General features: G+C 36.4%; 1 protein-coding gene across 2 annotated transcripts in view; it reads left to right on the top strand.

The window, feature by feature from the left end:
* Window positions 1-18,578, top strand: part of Cals (calsyntenin-1) — a 466,513-nt gene extending 447,935 nt beyond the window's left edge. For both annotated transcript variants that reach the window (XM_067140904.2, XM_067140903.2), the window contains exon 18: window positions 11,903-18,578. The gene's annotated coding sequence lies outside the window, so the exon portion shown is untranslated. The remainder of the gene's footprint in view (window positions 1-11,902) is intronic.
* The last annotated feature ends 1,379 nt before the right edge of the window (window positions 18,579-19,957 follow it).

The raw sequence follows: 19,957 nt of genomic DNA, 5'->3' as shown, positions 1-19,957 counted from the left end.
AAATTACCAGTGGCCCGTTCTTTGACTTTACAAAGTCGACTGTAGAAAATGATACAACGGCGGACATTCTAAACGAATCCAGTTTGTGAAAGGTTTTGAATATGTTCAGGAGATTATCCAAGCTGCACATACCCCTCATAGAGTTATACGAGATTCGCTAAACCCGATAGTTCTACAGGGATAGTGAATTCAAAATTATTAAGCACAGATTTGAAAAAGGAACTTGTCGTAGACATCTTCGCCATGTTCGAAGGTGCACTAATGACGAAAAATCAAAGAGCTACCTACTCTTCCAATACACCTGCTGATTGCTTTAATATTTTATGCAACTGGTAAATGTGAATTATTAGACTTATTAATTTATTATTTATTGTAATGCTTTTACACGTAACTGATTAAGGTTATGTTAAATGAATATCTGCAAGTTCTAGTTGTAGGCCTAATTCATTTTTCTGTTTACTGGCAATTTTCAGCTAGTTTCTGCTGACTTATGAAGTGTTAGAAGGGTATCTGTACTGATTGCCAGAAAAAGGCCTCAGTTTGTCATTTTTCACAAGCTGAACATCTTTTTATTTTATAGTTGAGGAAAAAGAAAACATGAAAAATTATGATACACTAGGCCTGATCAGAAATAACTAAAGGTGTTTGACAGAAGCTGCTCTTCTCTTGTTTTCTATTATTATTATTATTACATACATGATCATTGCTGACGTAAAATACAGTTCATAAAATCTCGACTTTGGAGAAAGTAACATCTATGAAACAGACCTAGAGCAAAGTTAGACTTTCCTATCAAAGTAGACTTTGTAAAGCATCCGCTCAAAGTCGTGTTCTTGAATAAAACTATCAGTTAACTCAGAGAAAATATGAAAGTTTGTGATTCCAATTGGAATCATCAGCCTGGAGAAGGTTAAGGGGAAGGAAAATTAGGGCTAAATGTTCTCATCAGGGAGTGAATTCAGGAGAGGTATCAGTGAAGAATTGGTATGAGTCGCTGCAGGTAAAACAGCAGTGGGAAGATGGGGAACAAGGAAGTGTTACAGAGGAGAGATGAGGCAAGAGGAAAGACAAATGTCGACTAGAGGATAGGAAGAATGAGGTGGAACAAGGTCGTGAGAGGGAGAGAAGGGAGGAGGAAGTACGTTCTGAAGCCATTAGTGGTGTTAAGGCAGACCAGGAGAGGAGGGAATCTAATGAGTTGGGCAGGTTTGGGGCTCTGGTCATGGGCATCTGTGCTGTTATGTGTGTGAACGAAAGGGAACCAGAGTACTCGAGAGAGTACAGATAAGGTTCATGAAGTGAATTTGTTTTGTATTCCTGGGCATGCCACTCTCTTCAAGCAGGTATGAAGAATTTGTAAACATTTTTGGAATGAATACGCTGGCAAAGCGCCGAAAATGTGCGAACGCAATGTTAGCGATTAAATGCTTGAAGAGTGAAGTGGACTGTGCGGCTATACTGGGGTCGATCCCACTTCATGTTCCAAGCAGACGAACAAGGCAGAAATGTACATTCCACCTGCCCAAATGTAGGACGGTGGTAGCGCATGAAAATTGTTGGCTCATGCAAGCCCTTAAGACAATAAATCAGCTGGAAGGGTCACTCGACATTTTTCACCACCCTTCCACTGCAATTCGTCAAGTTCTTCTCAAGGATGGAACGTGATAATTTTGTAAATTATGTAAATAATCTGTAGAAAACATGTGAAGATTTATATCTAATTGTATATTTGTATATTATTTATTTTTATTTAATTTAATTTTTACTTAATTTTTGATTTTATTGTATTTTCTATTACATCATCTGTAATTGGGACATCCTGTAGGTGATATAAATATATTCTATTCTGTTCTATTGTTATACTGGAATTTGGTTACGGCAGATGTTGAGGAAAGTAGAAGGCAAGGAGAGTTATGAAAAGGTGGTCATTTACCATGTAGCTGCCAACAACTTTAGACAAGCAGGAATTACCACTATACTAAAGCACCGTATAATTACGAGTACCACCCGTCCCTGAATAAAACCCGCACCTATATTTTAAAGGACAAAATTTAAAAAACAATGTTTCACTCAAATTTATTTATAATATTTGCTACAAAGCGCCAGGAGAAAATCTGACCTTTGTGGAAATCTGGAAATATGCAGGAAGATCAGCAAAAGTTGTCCTCCATAAACAACTTGTCTCTATCTGGATTAAAGAAGAAATACCACTGGACAACAGCTGTCGTTCACCCACTGCTCAAAAAAAGGAGACAAAACCGACCCTAATAACTACAAGAGAATCTCTCTCCTAGACATAACATACAAAATCTTTTCCATAATCATCCTTAATTGGATAAGTTTACAACTTGAGAAAGAACTAGGAGAATATCAAGGAGTTTTCAGACCCTGGAGGGGCTGTCCTGATCAGATCATGAGTCTTAAATTGATAATGGACTGTAACAGGAGAATAAACAGAGACATGGTGAAAACATTTGTAGATTTCAAGAAAGCTTACGATTGCATCCATAGAGAATCTTTGTTTAAAATTTTAAGACACCGTGGACTACACCCCAAATTAATAAGCATGATAAAATTGACTCACTAACACCAAATCAAAAGTGAAGTTTAGGGGTGAAACATCAGACACATTTGAAATTAAAACTGGACTAGGACAGGGAGATGGGCTCTCACCACTATTATTTAATAGTGCTCTAGAAATGGTAATGAATGGAATGGTTTAGGAAATGACCCCAAAAATAAAGATTGGCTGAAAAATCAAAACAAATTGCCTGGGTTTCGCCAACGATTTAGCATTACTAGCAGTGGACCTAAAAGAAGCAAAAACCCAGATATCAGAACTTCAAAACATTGCAAATAAAATTGGCCTCAAAGTATAATTAAAAAAAAAAACAGAAATTATGCCCCAAAAACCAACACAGCTAAAAGAAGTTACCATAAATGGTAATAAAATCAAAATAGTAACTCAATTTAAATATCTTGGAGAAGTAATAACACATAACCTAAATGAAAAAATCTCAGTCCAAACAAGAACAAATAGATTAGCTAAAGCACAAAAATTAACATGGGATATCTACAAAAAGAAATGTCTATCAATAAATGCAAAAATGAAACACTACAACACAGTTATAAAACCGGAAGCTACATATGCAGCAGCGGAAACACTTTTTCACCTGAATAAACAATCAAAGACTGACAGACTTCAGAAAATTGAAAGGAGGATTGGAAGAACCTGCATCAACAAAAAATACCAGAAAGATGGACAGTGGCAGATAATTCCTAACATTGTCGTGTACAAAGAGCTAGAACCCATTACAGATACAATGCGTAAGAGGACACTGGGAATCTTTGGACATATCATTAGGATGCAGGATTTGAGACAACTATTACAACACAACCTCTTCTCAAAAAATACCACAACAGGATGTAAACGGATCAGAGAAGTAAGAGAGGATCTGAAGGAAATAGGCCTTACAATAGGCCTTACCACAACAGGATGTAAACGGATCAGAGAAGTAAGAGAGGATCTGAAGGAAATAGGCCTTACAACAAAAGACACCACAAATAAGACAAAATTGATTACAAAACTCAAGAATACAAACCTCCGCTTTACCCTTACATGAAACAAACCAACAACATGCATATTTTCAACCAAGGAAAGGGCACAATTGGTGCGTCTGAAGAAGTACTGGGAGGACCGCAAAGCCTGAACAATCCCTTTTAAGAGACCTGAGGATGGACTGACTAAAGTGATCCTAGGCGGTCATAAAAGAAGAAGAAGAAGAAGAAGAAGAAGAAGATTTGCTACAGAACAATAATGTAATTTCACTACGTATGTTTCACGAATGTAAAATCGTTTCAGGCAGTTTTTAAGTGTCTTTGAAATAATACACAATATATTATTTAAAACACACATAGAAAATGTTATCTATCACAGAACTGTAGTCAGCACTTCAATCATCATCAGAAGCACCAACGTTGGAGCTTTCACTATCACTTTGACCATAACTTTCCAGCACGTCGTTTTCACTGCCATCCGTAGCATTAGAAATGCTGCACTTCTGGAGATACAATCCCACACAGTCTTAACCCACAAACAAAGCAGTTGAACTTCCAGGCGCTTAATACGACCAGTTGGCGTCGGTACATGATTGTTAGCTGCCACCCACTCAGTATGCATCATTTTCAAGGCTGCTTTGAACGGACGGTTTACACAGACAACCAGCGGCTGTTACATAGACGTCAGTCGGCCCGGTATGATTGCTAGATCGGTTTTTGCGTTCTACCGAAACTTACTTTGAGTAAATAAATTTATAAACTACGTGGGAAAGAAAAAAAAACAGACTAAGGAACGTAACAGTTACAAATTAACAGAGTCTAAACTGAAAAGAGATGGCTTCAGACTTCACAAACACTAATACCAATATAAATGGTTAGTTATTTTTCATTATCAATTTTCCAGCTAACTCATTCCTGGTTGCCAGCGTTTCACCCCCGTGTGCTAAGTTGGGCTCATCAGTTGGTGTTTAGCACACCCACCAAGACGCATGGCTAGTGCATACCGTGGAGGCCACTGCGTAGGCTACTTGGAGCCACCGGCAGTGCCAATGCACTATCAGAGACTTCGTATCATTACCAAAAATTGATGCCTGCTCGGCCATCAGATGATCATCTTCACAAACACTTACCATTACTGCAAATTGGTGAGTTCTCCTGCCGGGGTCCTCTGTATTAAGTTCTAATATGTGGTGCTCTGCAAGATGATCACATCTAGGCCCACCAGCTTCACACCTGTGCATGACGTTATCAGTGTCAGCTGTTCTCTGTATAGTTGCTCCATGACAAGCTCTCGCTAGAAGAGACAGGAATGAAGTGAAGCAGTAGACCTAGAGGGGTCAGACTGTGTACTAAGATAGACAACCCCTCACTAAGAGACTAGAATGAAGTGAAGATATTGACCTAGAGATGGCAGGGTATGGACTATGGCAGACAACCTCTCACTTGAAGAGACAAGAATGAAGTTACTGTCCTTGTAAGGTCGGACTTTGAACTGGGCTAGACAACCTGTCATAGCAAGAGACTAGAATGAAGTGAAGCTATTGACTTACAAAGGTCAGACTATGGCCTAGATAGACAACCTCTCACTGGAAGGATGGAAATGAAGTTCTGATAAAACGTGGGCAGGCACAGTTCTCCACAACACCTTATTTCCTCTCTCTCTCTATTCTTTAGAACTAAACTGTACAAGAGAGGTGATAATATTCGGCTGGCCACGAACCTACTATGCTGGCGTAGCAGGGGGAGATGTGATACTCGCACGTGGCACGTCCCAGGTGGCGGATGGGGGGGGGGTCCTCACCGGCTTGCCAGTGGACTTGAGCAAAATAAAATAGCTCTCGCGGACCAAACACACTTCCCCCTGTGGGTGGGGGACGCAGGCAAAGAATACACCCACGGTATCCCCTGCCTGCCATAAGAGGCAATGGAAGAGATGATCGAATTAGAACCATGAGACTACTTGTAATCAATACCACCACGCGGGGAACGCCATGGGTCGCCTTTACTTGCGTGCAGTACCACTATGTTAGGTACACAATCGGTATGTGATTAGTAGCGAGAGTGTGTGAATCAGGGTGGGTTTTACGGTACCTGTGATTAGTACCATTATATGTGCGACACCATGGGTCTGCCTTGCCTATGATTAGTACCCACTATGTGTGGAACACCACGGGATAGTATGAGTCCCTTGTGATTAGTACACCTATGTGAGGAACACCATTGGTTTGTGTTGCCTGTAAATGGTGCTGCAATGTAAGAAACGCCATACGTCTGCATTACATGTGCATATTACATTACCTGTGAGTAGTACCATAATGCGGGGAATACCGCGAGTCTACGCTACTTTTGATTAGTACTGCAACATGACAAATACCATGGTTCTACTTTCCTAGCGATCAGTACCATTATGAGAGGCTGATGACTTAGATTTTGTACCCCTTTTAGGCTACTACCATCATCGATTCAGGATTGTGCTTTAGAAGCAGTCCCTTGGTCAGTAAAACTAATGTTTAACACTAATTTCTGAGAAATTGCGGGTTGGATCCACTGATTGTTTTAAATTCATATCTATCCATTCATTCTTCATCACACTTCGAATTCTGGTAAGTGGACGATTTTGGACTTTTATATTATAATTACATTTAGTCTCATTTCGTACCATTATGGGCCGATGACCTAGATGTTTGGCCCTTTTAAACAACAAACATCATCAATATGCGGCCGAAGCGATTATCGGGTAACATGGATATCGTTCAGTGAGTCGTCTGTGCTTTTTGTCCTACGTGTGTTTCCTATACCCTCCTGGAAGGATTTTAAAACTAGCACGAGGGCTAGTATGTACATATACCTCACCTCCAATGGGGGTGCGCTACCTGCGCTACCTTGAGATGAAGATACAAATTTACTTTTATGAAAATGTTGCACACTTTGGGGTGGAAAAACTTGAGAGTGAGGAGACGAGCTGCTCGCTTAAATGGTATGCTCTGAGGTGTTAGTAGACAGATGGCGTGGTATGTCATTATTAGATGTATATGCTTGAATGGATCTTTTTGAAGTAAGAAAATTCATGATTTGAAGATAATGTTGGAATTCAAGAAGATAGATTTGGACAAATATTTATTGATAGTAAGAGGAATTAGGGTTTGGAATAATTTACCAAAGGAGATAGTTGATAATGTCTAGCTTCTTTGAAATCATACAAGAAAAGAACAGGTAAACAACTGATAGGCATTCTGCCACCTGGGCAACACTCCTAAATACATGCGTGTGGAAATTGATTGAATGATTGATATTAATGTAGAAAAAATCATAAAATGAAGATAGAGTTTAAATTCAAGAGGAAAAAATTTGAGCAAATACTCATTTATAGGAAGAGGAATTAGGTAATGGATTAATTTATCAAGTGAGATGTTTGAAAAATTCCAGCTTCCTTGAAATCATTTAGGAAAAGAGTAGCTAAAGAACTGATAGGGAATCTGACACCTGGGTGACTGCCCTAAATGCAGATAAGTGGTGATGGATTGATCGTACGCAGATATGGAGCCCTTCTTTGTGGACTCATTCAGCATACATTCTCACAGCTGCACGAGCATTCTGTCTTACTTCACTGTAAATTAAAATCATGTCCAAATATTCCTGCCTTGTGAATTGTGCTCTATATGTTTGCTAGCTACACACTAATATAATACCAATATAAATGGTCCATTATTAGCAACATTTATATTGGCATTATAAATTTACTCATTCGGGACAAATATTTCAGGTTCCCTATGGGAACGCAGGTCGCTCCTCCCCTTCCAATGAGGCTGCAGACCTTGTGCACCGTTCGCTTCATTGTAGATCTGTTGCCACATTTTCTTGGCTGCCATTCTTTTTACTGCTAAATGTACTGAGATACAGGACAAATAACCACTAAGCATTTGTTCTGACACTTATTCCTAGGTGTTTGTGGCTCCCCATCCTCTTAAGTTTTGAGACATCAGCCCTTTAAGTCACTGAATTTGTGATATTATAGCGTAACGGTTCAAGCTACAGAACTGAAACTTGCAACATAATGATCATCATCATTTACCTTTTACCCTGTATAAATGATATGAATAAAGAACTGGAATCATAGATGCCCTTTGTTGATGTTGTAACTCGTACTGAATACTAATAAATAATAATTGAATATCATAAATAAAATATATAAATAAAATACTTCAAATAAATTAAATTAATAAAAATAGTTAATCGAAATATCCGTAGTATGGGCGCCAGAGTTCACCAGAATGGATCCCTATGATTTAGATAGAGCATGATAATTTTTTATCTCCCAGGGTGTGTACATAATGCTGCGTACTGGTACATCTTCTGCAGGCCTTACCTAACCTCCTGAAAATGACTAAGAAGGTAGGAACTGCACCTAAGTTCATCAATAACTCCGACGATTCTAAAATATCTAACTATATTCTCAATAAAATCCGTGCATGAGCACCTCATCAACATATCAAAATACACTTATAATACACAAACAAAAGATTGCAGGAAGACTCCATATTTACAACAACAATGAAAACAGTGGGAAAACGAAAGCGAGAACTAAGCCACCATTTGTAGTTAGTTCGTTGAACAATGTACATATATGTAGATAAGAACCCTTCACTGTCTCTGTGTCAGCATGTCTTGCCGATTCTCATAATCAGCACTTATAATATCCCACAGATACTGTACCTCGTAATACTGTGTTCACTGACTTTAACACTTGTTGTAAAGATATATACATTTGAGCAACACATGCTTGTCGATTCTGAGCATAAATTATGGAAAGTCTGAGATAGCTTTCACCAACATATGCCAGGCCGCCCTAAGTGCTACAATACTTAATGCGTAAGCACTCCACAATTTGTCGATTAGCCACTTTCCACGAACATAACAAGACTACGTTCCACGAACGTTTGAAGTCCAGTCCAGTATATTGCAACCGTGTCACTACTGTACCATATATTCAGTTTCACTCTCATATCGTGTGTTAGCACTACTTCATCCCCGTACAGTGTGTCAGCGCTCCTTCTTTCCCGTACAGTGTGTGTCCAATTCCCGGCGTTTGATCAACCTTTATGGACATCAGCATTCCCCTTCCTCTCACATGATACGTCTGGATTGGTCCTTGCCAGCCAATTATGGGTGTATCCTCTAGTCAAGACCATGCCGTGAATCTCTTCCAGTGTCCCAAGGCAATAACACACTCTGGGGTGTTTCACATGAGTCATAGAACTTTCCTAGTACCACAACAAGCTCATCTCATCAGACTGGGATATATATATGACTCATAGAACTTCCCGACGACGACAACAACAAGTACATCTCATCAAACACTGGGGTAGACATATGACTCAACCAAATTACCAGAGCCATTAAAGCAATGTTTTCCCACTCGTACAAAACAAATTACTCATACTACATATATGGAGATCTCCCAGCTTACAAATATAAATGACAAATATACAAATAAAATACAGTACTGATAATAATAATATTAATAATAATAATAATATTCAAATACTGACAAATAACATCTCTCACTTCTACATATAGTGCGAGGGTGTGATATATGTACTATCACAATGTTATACTGTATAGAGCAGTAAATAAGTTACAGATGGGTTAAATTTTGAATTTTGTCCCACAGGAGTTCTTTTATATGCCAATAAATCTACCAACACGGAGCTGACTTATTTGAGCACCTTCAAATACCACTGGATTGAGCCAGAATCGAACCTGCCAACTTGGTCTTAGAAAGCCAGTGCTGTAACCATCTGAGCCTCTCAGCCCAAGACCCCAGTTAGAGTATTGGTTCTACTGTATGGGACCCATGGCAGGATTATCTCATACAATAACTGAAAAAGCTCCAAAGGAAAGCAGTTTGTTAAAAAGGAAGTAATACTTTTCAGTGTCAACTCAGTAGATTTACTGGCATCTTACCCCAATTTGGGGCAAAATTTTGTCGCTCTTGCCTGTCATCATCAGGGCCAGTAAGGGGTGAAGTGTCAACATACACTGCCAGAAAAACAACATGCAACATCCACAAGCACAAGGTCATTTTATTTACGAGCAATGTGACAGGTAGTTAATCATTACAGGTGTATATGATTATAAATTCAGGCCAAAAATAACACGTCACAGTAAAGGGTGCCCAAACAGTTGCATCAGTACACAGTGTACACCTGTACACCCCTCTGGCGGCAATGCAGGCGTGTATTCGCGCATGCAAACGATCATAAAGGTGCCGAACAGCATCCTGCGATAATTGTTGCAAGCATTTTGCACCTTCTGATGCAATTTGGCAATAATTCTTGCAGACCATGGAGAACACGTAAGTTCCAGTTTCATCATATCCCATACATGTTTAATTGGCAAGAGATCCGGTGATAATGCTGGCCAGGGCAGTTGTTGTACACCACATAGAGCACATTGCATTGCATTGCAGCAGCTGTATGTGGACGTGCATTGCCCTGCTGGAAAAGCACATCACCTTCCTGTCAAAGAAATGGCAGTAGCACGGGGACAACAAAATGTACAATGTTGCGGGCACTGGCTACATTACCCTGCAGAAACACCAATTGTGACTGTGAGTTGTAACTGATGGCCCTCCCACACCATAAAGCCTGGGGTGGGACCTGGATGTCGTGGGCGAATGCACTCTGGAATAGGCTGCTCACCAGGTCTATGCGGTACATGTGTACATCCGTCACTTTCATACAGATAGAACTTACTCTCATCACTGAAGACAACGGAGTGCCATTCTCCTCTCCAGTCGACTCTTTCACGACACCAGAGCAGTCGTGCTTTTTTTTTTTTTTTATCTGCTTTACGTCGCACCGACACAGATAGGTCTTGTGGCGACTATGGGACAGGAAAGGCCTAGAAGTGGGAAGGAAGCGATCGTAGCATTAACTAAGGTACAGCTCCAGCATTTGCCTGGTGTGAAAATGGGAAACCACGGAAAATCATTTTCAGGGCTGCCGACAGTGGGGTTCGAACCCACTATTTCCCAGATGCAAGCTCACAGCTGCGTGCCCCTAACCGCACAGCCTAACTCGCCCAGTGGAGCCATCCTTGGCGGTGTCGTAGTGTCATTGGTAAACTGACCAGAGGGACATGTGATCGTAATCCTGCTGCAAGCATATGGTTCCCAATGGTCCTTAGTGATACAGCAGGTGCAACATGTGACCAGATGTTGTTCCTGGATGATATTCGGTCGGCCTCCACTGCTCACACTATGCATCGATCTTGATGTGCGTCTGTACTACCCTGATGTCCAAAGCCTGGTCTACAGGTGTGGGAATGTTCCATAGACCACTGCTGAAAGCAGCGACACACCACACATTGTGCCCAACATGTGCAACAGTCCAACGATATGTACATCCAGCTTCCTGCAGGCCCACGATGCGGCACCGTTCAAATGGCTGCAGTTGTACAACAGGAGCATGTACTCATCGGCGGGGCATGGTTGTACCCGAAAATGAATACTGCAGACACTGTTTACCTGTAATCTCAGGCACAGTTACTGCCTGCAGAGTGAAAACATAGTGCGCACAGACAGGCCTTCCTCAGCGCCATCTGATCACCGATGCCCTTGACAATTGAATCACTAACACAATAACCTCTCAGTACGCAAATATTATGCCCTGGTACCACTGAACACAGTCCTTGCGATGTTTCAGGTTTTTTTTTTTTTTTTTTTTTTTTTTTTTTTTTTTTTTTTTTTTTGCAGTGTATTTTGTTTATTACTGTATGTGCTGCACATCAATATTTATTCAATGTGAAACAAAGCACAACTTTTTTATTTTTAGAAGACTGGCCCTTGTTAGCTAATCTTGTTTCTACCCCCCACCCCCACCCCACCCCAGTGAATATTTGGAGATGGTTCTGACTTTCCTGGAATTAGACAAGGCAAATGTGAATGGTATTGAGAAAATTCAACAGCTATACTGGCTTCTCACCACAGATTTCTCTTTTATTACCCTTTTGGAAATGATATGTACACTTTTTCCTATTGCTTATTGGAAACACTAGCCTGCTGTTGCTGTTCCAGCTAAGAGATTGTATATTTTCAAAAATGCTGTAGTTTGGACTATTTATTAAAAGATAGTGCTGATGGTGGTACAATACTGTACTTTTACTGGGCAAAGCAGTGTGATTATCAACCCTAGATTTTGAAAATCTGCATGAAATTCGTACTGTCAAGGAGGCAAATTTCACATATCTCTTGTTGGAATATGTTTAGTGTTTAATAAGAATTTGTGACAAAGTGTATAAGAACATCTTTTAATGTAAGTTTTAATTTTCTTCCTTTCTCTAGATTCAACCTGCTGCTGAAGTGACAGGAATCTGTTTTGTGACAAGCAGTGCCCCTGAAACTCTGCTTTAACTACCAGTTAACATACAGAAGATAAAGAAGAGAGAGGCACTGGACTTTTAACCACTAAATTATTTTATCCTGTGATTTGTTTTTCCTTCCACAAGTAAAGTTGCTATTCGAAGATGGTTTTGGGGGTAGGATAATTTCTTCTCTGTGCATTAGCAGTCGTGTAAGGATACTGCTGTTGAATATTGCATCTAAGAGATGATAACAACAATCTGCTCCCATTTTTATAGACAGAATGCAAATTTCAGTGTGAAGCAGCAGTTCTAAATTTTTATGGCAGCTCTTCACTGGCACTTGTATCCTTTGGACTGTTTTATATTAATGTACATTTACCTTTAAAAAAATTTACTTTAAACTATGTGGTAAGGAAATCTGTATTTTTATAATAATGCAGCTGGATAATGAAACGAATGCATGAGTGGTCTACTGAGCCTTTTATTTAAATATTCCTGCTACTTTAGTTTCACTCCAAAGGGAAGTGGAATCAGAACCATAGAAATACTTAACCAGTAGATTGACAAAGTGATTTCAGATCATTTATTATATTATGCAGGTGAGAATGAAGACACATTTTACACCATTTTAATCGAATTATTTTCTTTTCCTTCCATCTGATTGTGTTTTTTATTCCTTGCATTTAACTAAAGTATTATTGTGGTAAAGTTCAGTATGAACTGAATTGTGCCCATGTTTTTCATTTTATTTTTTATAAATATATATTTAGTTTGTAAGCAGTCTTGCCAGGCTTTATAATGTTATTGAATGTAATGCACTTCAATGGTAAAACCACATGTATTTCAAGTTTCCACTTGTAAATAATACTGCTCTATAAAAATCCTTGAAATGGCATTTGAGTTCTATTAACTAGAAATGTGTGTAGAGGGAATATGTTTTATTGTGTGATGTTCTTCAGTATGAAATACAGTTTATCTGGTGTATGTATTGTGTACTGATTACTGATCACTTTTGTAAACTACTGTTGCTTCTAAGAACATTCTAGTTAAATGGCACAGTGCAATAGTGTTGAGGGATTTGGTTCCTATAATACACTCACGATATAAAAGGCATTCAGTTTTCTTTCATAGTAGCCTACGTGTTTTTATTACATGTTAAACTCTCTTTAAATTTTTGAACCTAATGTTACTGTTGCACATTTAGTTATGGAGGTATGTTATCTGTTGGTTTGATATAGATAGTACTTTTATTTCTCTCAGCCTTTATCTTTTTCATATGGTCACATTCCTACTTATCGCACAAAATTACCATTATAAAACAAACTACTGTAATGTAAGAATAAAATTTCTATTTAGTAGACTGCATGCTCCTTCCATGCAGACATATGTGTCAGTTTATTTCTTCCTGTAAACATATTCCTTTGCATTTGTTTTAAATAGAGTCAAATAACAGTATAGTGCCATGTGGCAAATGCCACCCAATTAATTTTCAACTGTTGTGTTATTCTTATAGTGTTCAAGAGGCAGGTAATATTTACTAATTTTACATCCATATTATTTCATCTAATGTATCTAATATCTAAGATATTTTTAAACTAGTAAATCTATTGCTTTTATTTTCTTTATATTATGTCATAATTTTACTTTCATTGAAGAAATATTAATTTTGTATGTTATCTGTAATTTACTTAACCATTTTTTTTAATTTTTAGTTGTTGCAGTCATGTTGCTCCTGTTTAACTTATTCTGTTCACTACTCAGCGTAGTTAAATTTTTCTAAAGTGATCTTGCATGGAAAGAAACATCAGATTCCTGTAAAATATTGGAAGTAATGTATTGATATTTGTACCACAGTTAAAACTATTGATACACATATATCATGTGATTGATGTAAATAGTTTATGGCTATAAAATCTCTACATACGTTGGGTTGTGCTAAAATAGCTAATGTCTGTATGTTTCTTATACCTTGCTTGTTCATTAGTTATGTCTTATAGGCCTAATTTACAATTTCGTAGGCCTGAGCTAAAAGTAATAAATATTAATTCCATCTATTTTATTTTATCTTATTTTCAAAAGTGTCAATCCTGAACCTTAATTTTGTCCTGCCAATTGCATTTAATACATTTGTAACACTGCCCCCTTTTATTTACATAAGATATGAACGATTTGTATATTTATTGAAATTCATTTATATGAGCATTTATCATGCCAAATTAATGTTCACTATCTTTGATTATTAGATATGTAGTAGTTTGCTTTGGACACTCAAAATACTGTGTAGCTGTACGTACTTTCTCAGACCTCCCTCCCCCCAATATAGTTTTATTCTCTCTCTTCTCAATTATTTCTGCTACTAACCCATGAAGAAATCTGTTACATGAAGCTACTTGTTAACTTTTAAAAATACTGAGACATTGCATTAATCTGCTTTAAAATATCTTTGATAACTCTATAGCTGCTCTCTGTATTTAGCTTATTTTTTACCTTTTGTGATTATCCATGTTCATTAATGGTCAGTACTACCATCAAAAAAGAGGATTTTTCCCCCTAAATATTTAAATTACTTCAGTCCAAAGTTACGTCATCTATTTTTTTAAATGAAGTGTTCCTAATTTTCTTATACAACTGCTATTGTAGATAAATGTACTTGGGGTTCCTTAACTAGTTGTTTGATCCAGTGGATATTTTCTAGTTTACAATTCCTGAAAGTTGTTAGTTGTTATGAGAGAGTCTCAAAATTTTTCTTTTATTTTTTAAAAGTGGGAAGTGCCATCTACAAGTTTGTCCTTAACAGGTCTTCCTTGAGTATTGATGTTTATTTATACTCTGCTTCATGTTTCCAGTCCTCTGCACCTATGATGGTGTGAAAGAATTTATTGACATCTCATAATTCAGTGATCTGGAGGGATAATAATCAGTTAGTACTCTTTGTTTACAGAATATTGTGAGTACAGTGTTTTAAGAATCTTCCATCCTTAACATGTATACTGAACTGTCTTACCCCTCTAAAAGATGATTTGAAGTAATGTATTCTGTATACATCCATGCAAAGTATTAATGATGTATCTGTATTAATAACCATTCTATAGTCATGCAGAAAACTCCTCTCACTGACCATACTTGCACAAAAATAAAATTAAGTAATTCTTCATAAAGATGTTATATTGATCTTTACTCTCATATTGCTAAATGGGTATGTGCAATTTACATGAGAAAAATTAGGAATAAACATCTTTCCTATACAATGTTGTACTTGTACAACATTATTGTAGGTAGAAATTCCCACATTCCCTATTGGTGTGAAAGTGAATAAGTGTAGCAGTTTGCCTTTAAGATCAATTGAGTCAAAATTCTGAAATTTTACTTCACTGTTAATTTCTTGTCCAGTGTTATTTACATTCATTGTAACATATACTTCTGGTAATTCTGATGAACTTAAATTCATATCCAGAGATTGTGATAAATGCTCTTTTAGTATAACATTTTTTTTCTCTTTATTATTACCTGTTTTGAACGTTTTTCTGTCACGAATGAAATGTTGTTGGTCCCAGTGTATTTTGGGTTTTCATATTTTCAACTTTTCTCTCCTCCTTTTTTTGATGTAAATAGGATATTCGTAAGGGTTCTTCTAGTGTGACATGAATTTTGTAAAAAGCCTGTATGATTGGATCACTCAAGTTCATTGGTACTGTATGCTAACAAGTGCACTAAAATGTGATTTAGAATCTGCATTTAGAATTATCTTTCTCTCTGGTTGTCAATTACCCATGGATTTGCAGTCAGAGGTAGTTTTTTTTTTATTCCTAGCAAAAGTTTTAGAACCTTATCCTGTTGACCTACAAATTGATGTCATACTTCCTGGAGTCATCCGTGCTTCTATATTTTGCAAAGATTACAAAAAGGAATTTAATGATCGTGCTTCTGTAAACTGTAACAAATTTCAATACAACTATTTGGAACGTCTATTGAATCTATCAGGCAACCTATTCTGAGAAATATTCCGTATCTGATAAGTGGAGGAAAATACAGATTTTAAAAATGAGTGCAACAACTTCTGGATGTTCCAAAGTGTTAAAATACCTGTGCCCGTCTCATCAGAAAACATGTACTGGTAGCGTGCGTGTGTGTGTGTGTGTGAACTGGGAAGAATTATATTGACATTTCCAATTAGGAAGTATGTAATATTCCTCTGTTATTCAAGTGAAACATCCATCTGTATTACTTAATAATTTTGTCGACTCTTGGATATTTTTATACATTTCAATATTAATCTGTAGAGTGCTTCTTTATATGATGTACTTCATATATGATTTTTGTTTTTCAGTATTTGTTGATATTTTACCTGTGCCACTTCTTTTTATGAACATGTTATATATTTTAGGATATTAATGATATTTTTAAAATGACTACCTTTTCTAACCATTTAGAGAAATCATTAAAAATTTGTTTAGGTTTAATGTACATAATAAATATGAGAATTTGTTTCAAATTCCAAATAATGATATATACATATTATATATATAAACTTATAAAAAGAAATGTGATCGCGATGAATAAATAATAAGCATATCACGTTCGTGCAAATTTCCTGTGTCCAATTTTCACACATTTATTTGTTATTTGGAAGCAATATGTACAGTATTTTCGATATGTTGTGTTGTGAAAACCTCAGTATTTGCAAATCTTTTCATTACTTCAGTATAGTTTGCACTATGTTCTTTTGAACATAGTAAAGCATGCAACGTTATTTAAGTACTTCTCAACACTTCACATAGAAATATTTTGTTTTTATCATATCCCTTGCATTCTTGTCTTAAGCAAGGTTAACTAGTTAGCAATAAGTATGAGAAGTATTGTAAATATTTGGGGTTTCTTTTGAATTGTTTTCACAGGGTAAACTAGTTTTGCGTATTAAGAAAATAGACAACTACACACATTCATCTTCTGGACTATGTATGAAGTAAACAAATGAGAACAAATTCTGTTGTCCATTGCAACATCCATGAAAAAACTGACTCCATGTATAAAACACTTTCAAGTGATGTACTCAAATGAAGAATGGTGTTAGAAATTTCATCCAACAGTAAATTATAAATGAAAATAATTAAATCATACTAGTGAACAAGGCACATGTTTTGAGGCATGGTACAGGTAATTTTGACTGTGACTGTACTGTCCAGATAATAAGATGACATAGAGCTTCATTACATTTAATTTTTAGTTAGGATTACTTTAGGCTTGCTAAAACACAATAACTAATACACTAGAAATAAACAAAAACATATGTATAAACTAACAAATTGTGCACATTTACAACACACAATTAAATGAGACCTAATTATGATTTTTTTAAAGAAGTAGGAATATGTTGTTAGATTGTAATATGCCACACCCAGTTACACCTTCATACATCATAAACATCAGTGTGTTTATTATGGCTTATAAACTCACAACCAATGTTTCAGCAGGCTAGGTTGGGAATGCTCAAACTGGTGAAATATTTTCATACCTTCTCACCCCTTCAAAAGAAGTAAAACGGAAACTTGAAATCTTCTTTTGAAATTCCCTTGTGTGTGCGGTATACTGCTATGAAATACATAATCAGCTTTGAGGTGCATTGTTCAAGGGTACTTCAGGCTTTATTTTTTTAACAAACATTTCTGCAGTAGTATATGAAATGGTCAGTGAATATCTGAAAAGATGAAAACAATTTGCTGCATTTCCAGCTTAGGTGACTGAAGTTCTTCAGAGGTTAAGAAAGTGTTTTACACTGTATAAATATCTTTAATATAAAATTATAATACTCATTTCTTTGAAAGACATTCCATGTTTCCTTACATACTTACTGTTCTTTTAGAGTGATACGAAACTTTATTTTACAACTTTAAAACACGTACATCATTGTATAAATATTTAGTGATTATGGTGATTGTGAGATGTAGTTGGTAGGAAAGGGTTTTGTTTTCTTCTCTGCTGCCAAAGTATCAAAAGAAATCTCTTCTTAATTCATCAGGTGTATGTGTATAAATTGATTATTAAAAAACTGAACATTTCTGAACATTGAACATAAATGTGCAATCTTTTTTTAAATTGGCAGTTTAGAGTTGAAATATAATCATATTAACCCCATTAATGTTGTACTTAAACACTGATAACTTTTAATTTTTGGTATTATTTTCAAGAAGAAATATTACACAATGCAGAACAAGGAAGTTCTGGAATTGTGTAAAATGAATATGAAGAAACTCAGGAAATTGAATGCTGATTACACAAAAAAAAAAAATCATTCTGAGACTAGCTACTGTGTACTGTGAACAGTATTTTTTTTTTTGCAGTGGTTTGCAATAAAATGAACTTTGCTGTAAAAAGTTTTTGACTGGCAAGGGAAATTCGGGTGTAGGAACCTTATTATTTCTGTATTTTTGTCATGCAAATCATGTTGGGTATCCATCCAAACTGTGTCAAATAATAATGGTGCAGCTATATGATAGATGGTGTGAAAATATTGCTATTCGTATAATTATACTTAATAAATGCAGCACAAGTAATTTGTACAGTATATGGAAAAGAAATCAGTGTTGTCTTTTTCTGTCTTGGAATAACATTAATACTGTGAAACATGTTGTTTAATAAAGCCCTACACCCAAAATTGATGTGAATTTGTAATTAATTTAACGATGAAGGCTTATATGATAAAAATATACTTGACTATATGTATAGTGTGCATCCTTGAAGAGAGATAATCTCAGTCGAATACTACGACCCTCCTGTTCTGTGGTTAATATCAAGGATTTTCTTGAGCTAAATTTATTAATTTATTTTTGCATTTTCTATCCTTGAGATGTGATTCAGTTTTTGTTACTTTTTAATCATTAAAGGTTTTTTTATAATTGCTGCATTTGCTTCATGTCTGAGAAAAGCATTCCATTTTATACATTTTTTTATGGAATATAACTCATTGAATACCAAAATTGGAGATAAGGAACTTAAAATAGTAAAACACTTCAAATATTTTGGTAGATAACTGACCGAAAATTTTAAGACTGGAATGGAAATTAGTATAAGAATACTACCAGGTACTGAGGTTAATACGGAATAAAGAACACTAAAGAAGTAATGTACAAGGGATATTACTTGCCTATAATGACATATGCAGCAGAAACCTGGACAATAACTCGGAGAGATGAGAGTAGAGTACAGCCAGCTGAAATTAAATTCCTGAGGAGGGTAAGGGTTAGAGTGAGAAATTAAGACATTCAAAAAGAATTCTTATGAGAAACTGGAACAGAACAGATTGAGATGGTTTGGGCATGTCAAGCAGATGAAGGAAGGAAGACTGGAATGGTTGAGAGGAACCACATTTGCCCCCACCCAGTGTCAGCTGCAAGTTGGGATTGATGATGGTGATAATTAGGGCTCAGATGTTTAGGAAAAGTCATATTTTTTCTTTGTCTCAGTTTTCTTGTCTGATTGGATTTTGGTGCAAATCAGGTGATTATGATCACAACTAAGTGATCTTTATTTGTCATATAAATGCATATTTTGGCTATTTTATGTCATATTATGAGCTATTTTTGTAGAAACGTCATATTTTGGTCATATTTCGGCAGTTTGACGACGGCTGTATCTGTGCAAAATCATCTTCAACTTACCGAATGCGAACAATTGTTCACAAAACATGAATCTTGTCATACACTTCAAATCCAGCCGCGGAGAGGAATGTATGTGAGTTATTACTATAGGTCCTGCCGCTCTACCGTAATAAATATATCTATAGGTGGACCGGCACAAGGTTGCACTTGACAGTTGTAAGTCATGTTGGCACCACTACAAAAATGAAATGAACGTTACCCATCAATCAGAATCAGCAATCTACTACTTTTTATGTCGGATACAATTATGCATTTTATTCATGTTAATTCGTATATAATTCCATATAGTGCTTATAATCTTTTATTTGCTTACACAAATATGAGCATTTTAAAAAATGTTATAAGGTTTAAGCGAGTCACAAAATAAATACGAACTATTT

This window comes from Anabrus simplex, chromosome 2 (assembly GCF_040414725.1).
Source record: "Anabrus simplex isolate iqAnaSimp1 chromosome 2, ASM4041472v1, whole genome shotgun sequence".
NCBI lineage: Eukaryota > Metazoa > Arthropoda > Insecta > Orthoptera > Tettigoniidae > Anabrus > Anabrus simplex.
This window is presented reverse-complemented; position numbering and strand designations above follow the sequence as displayed.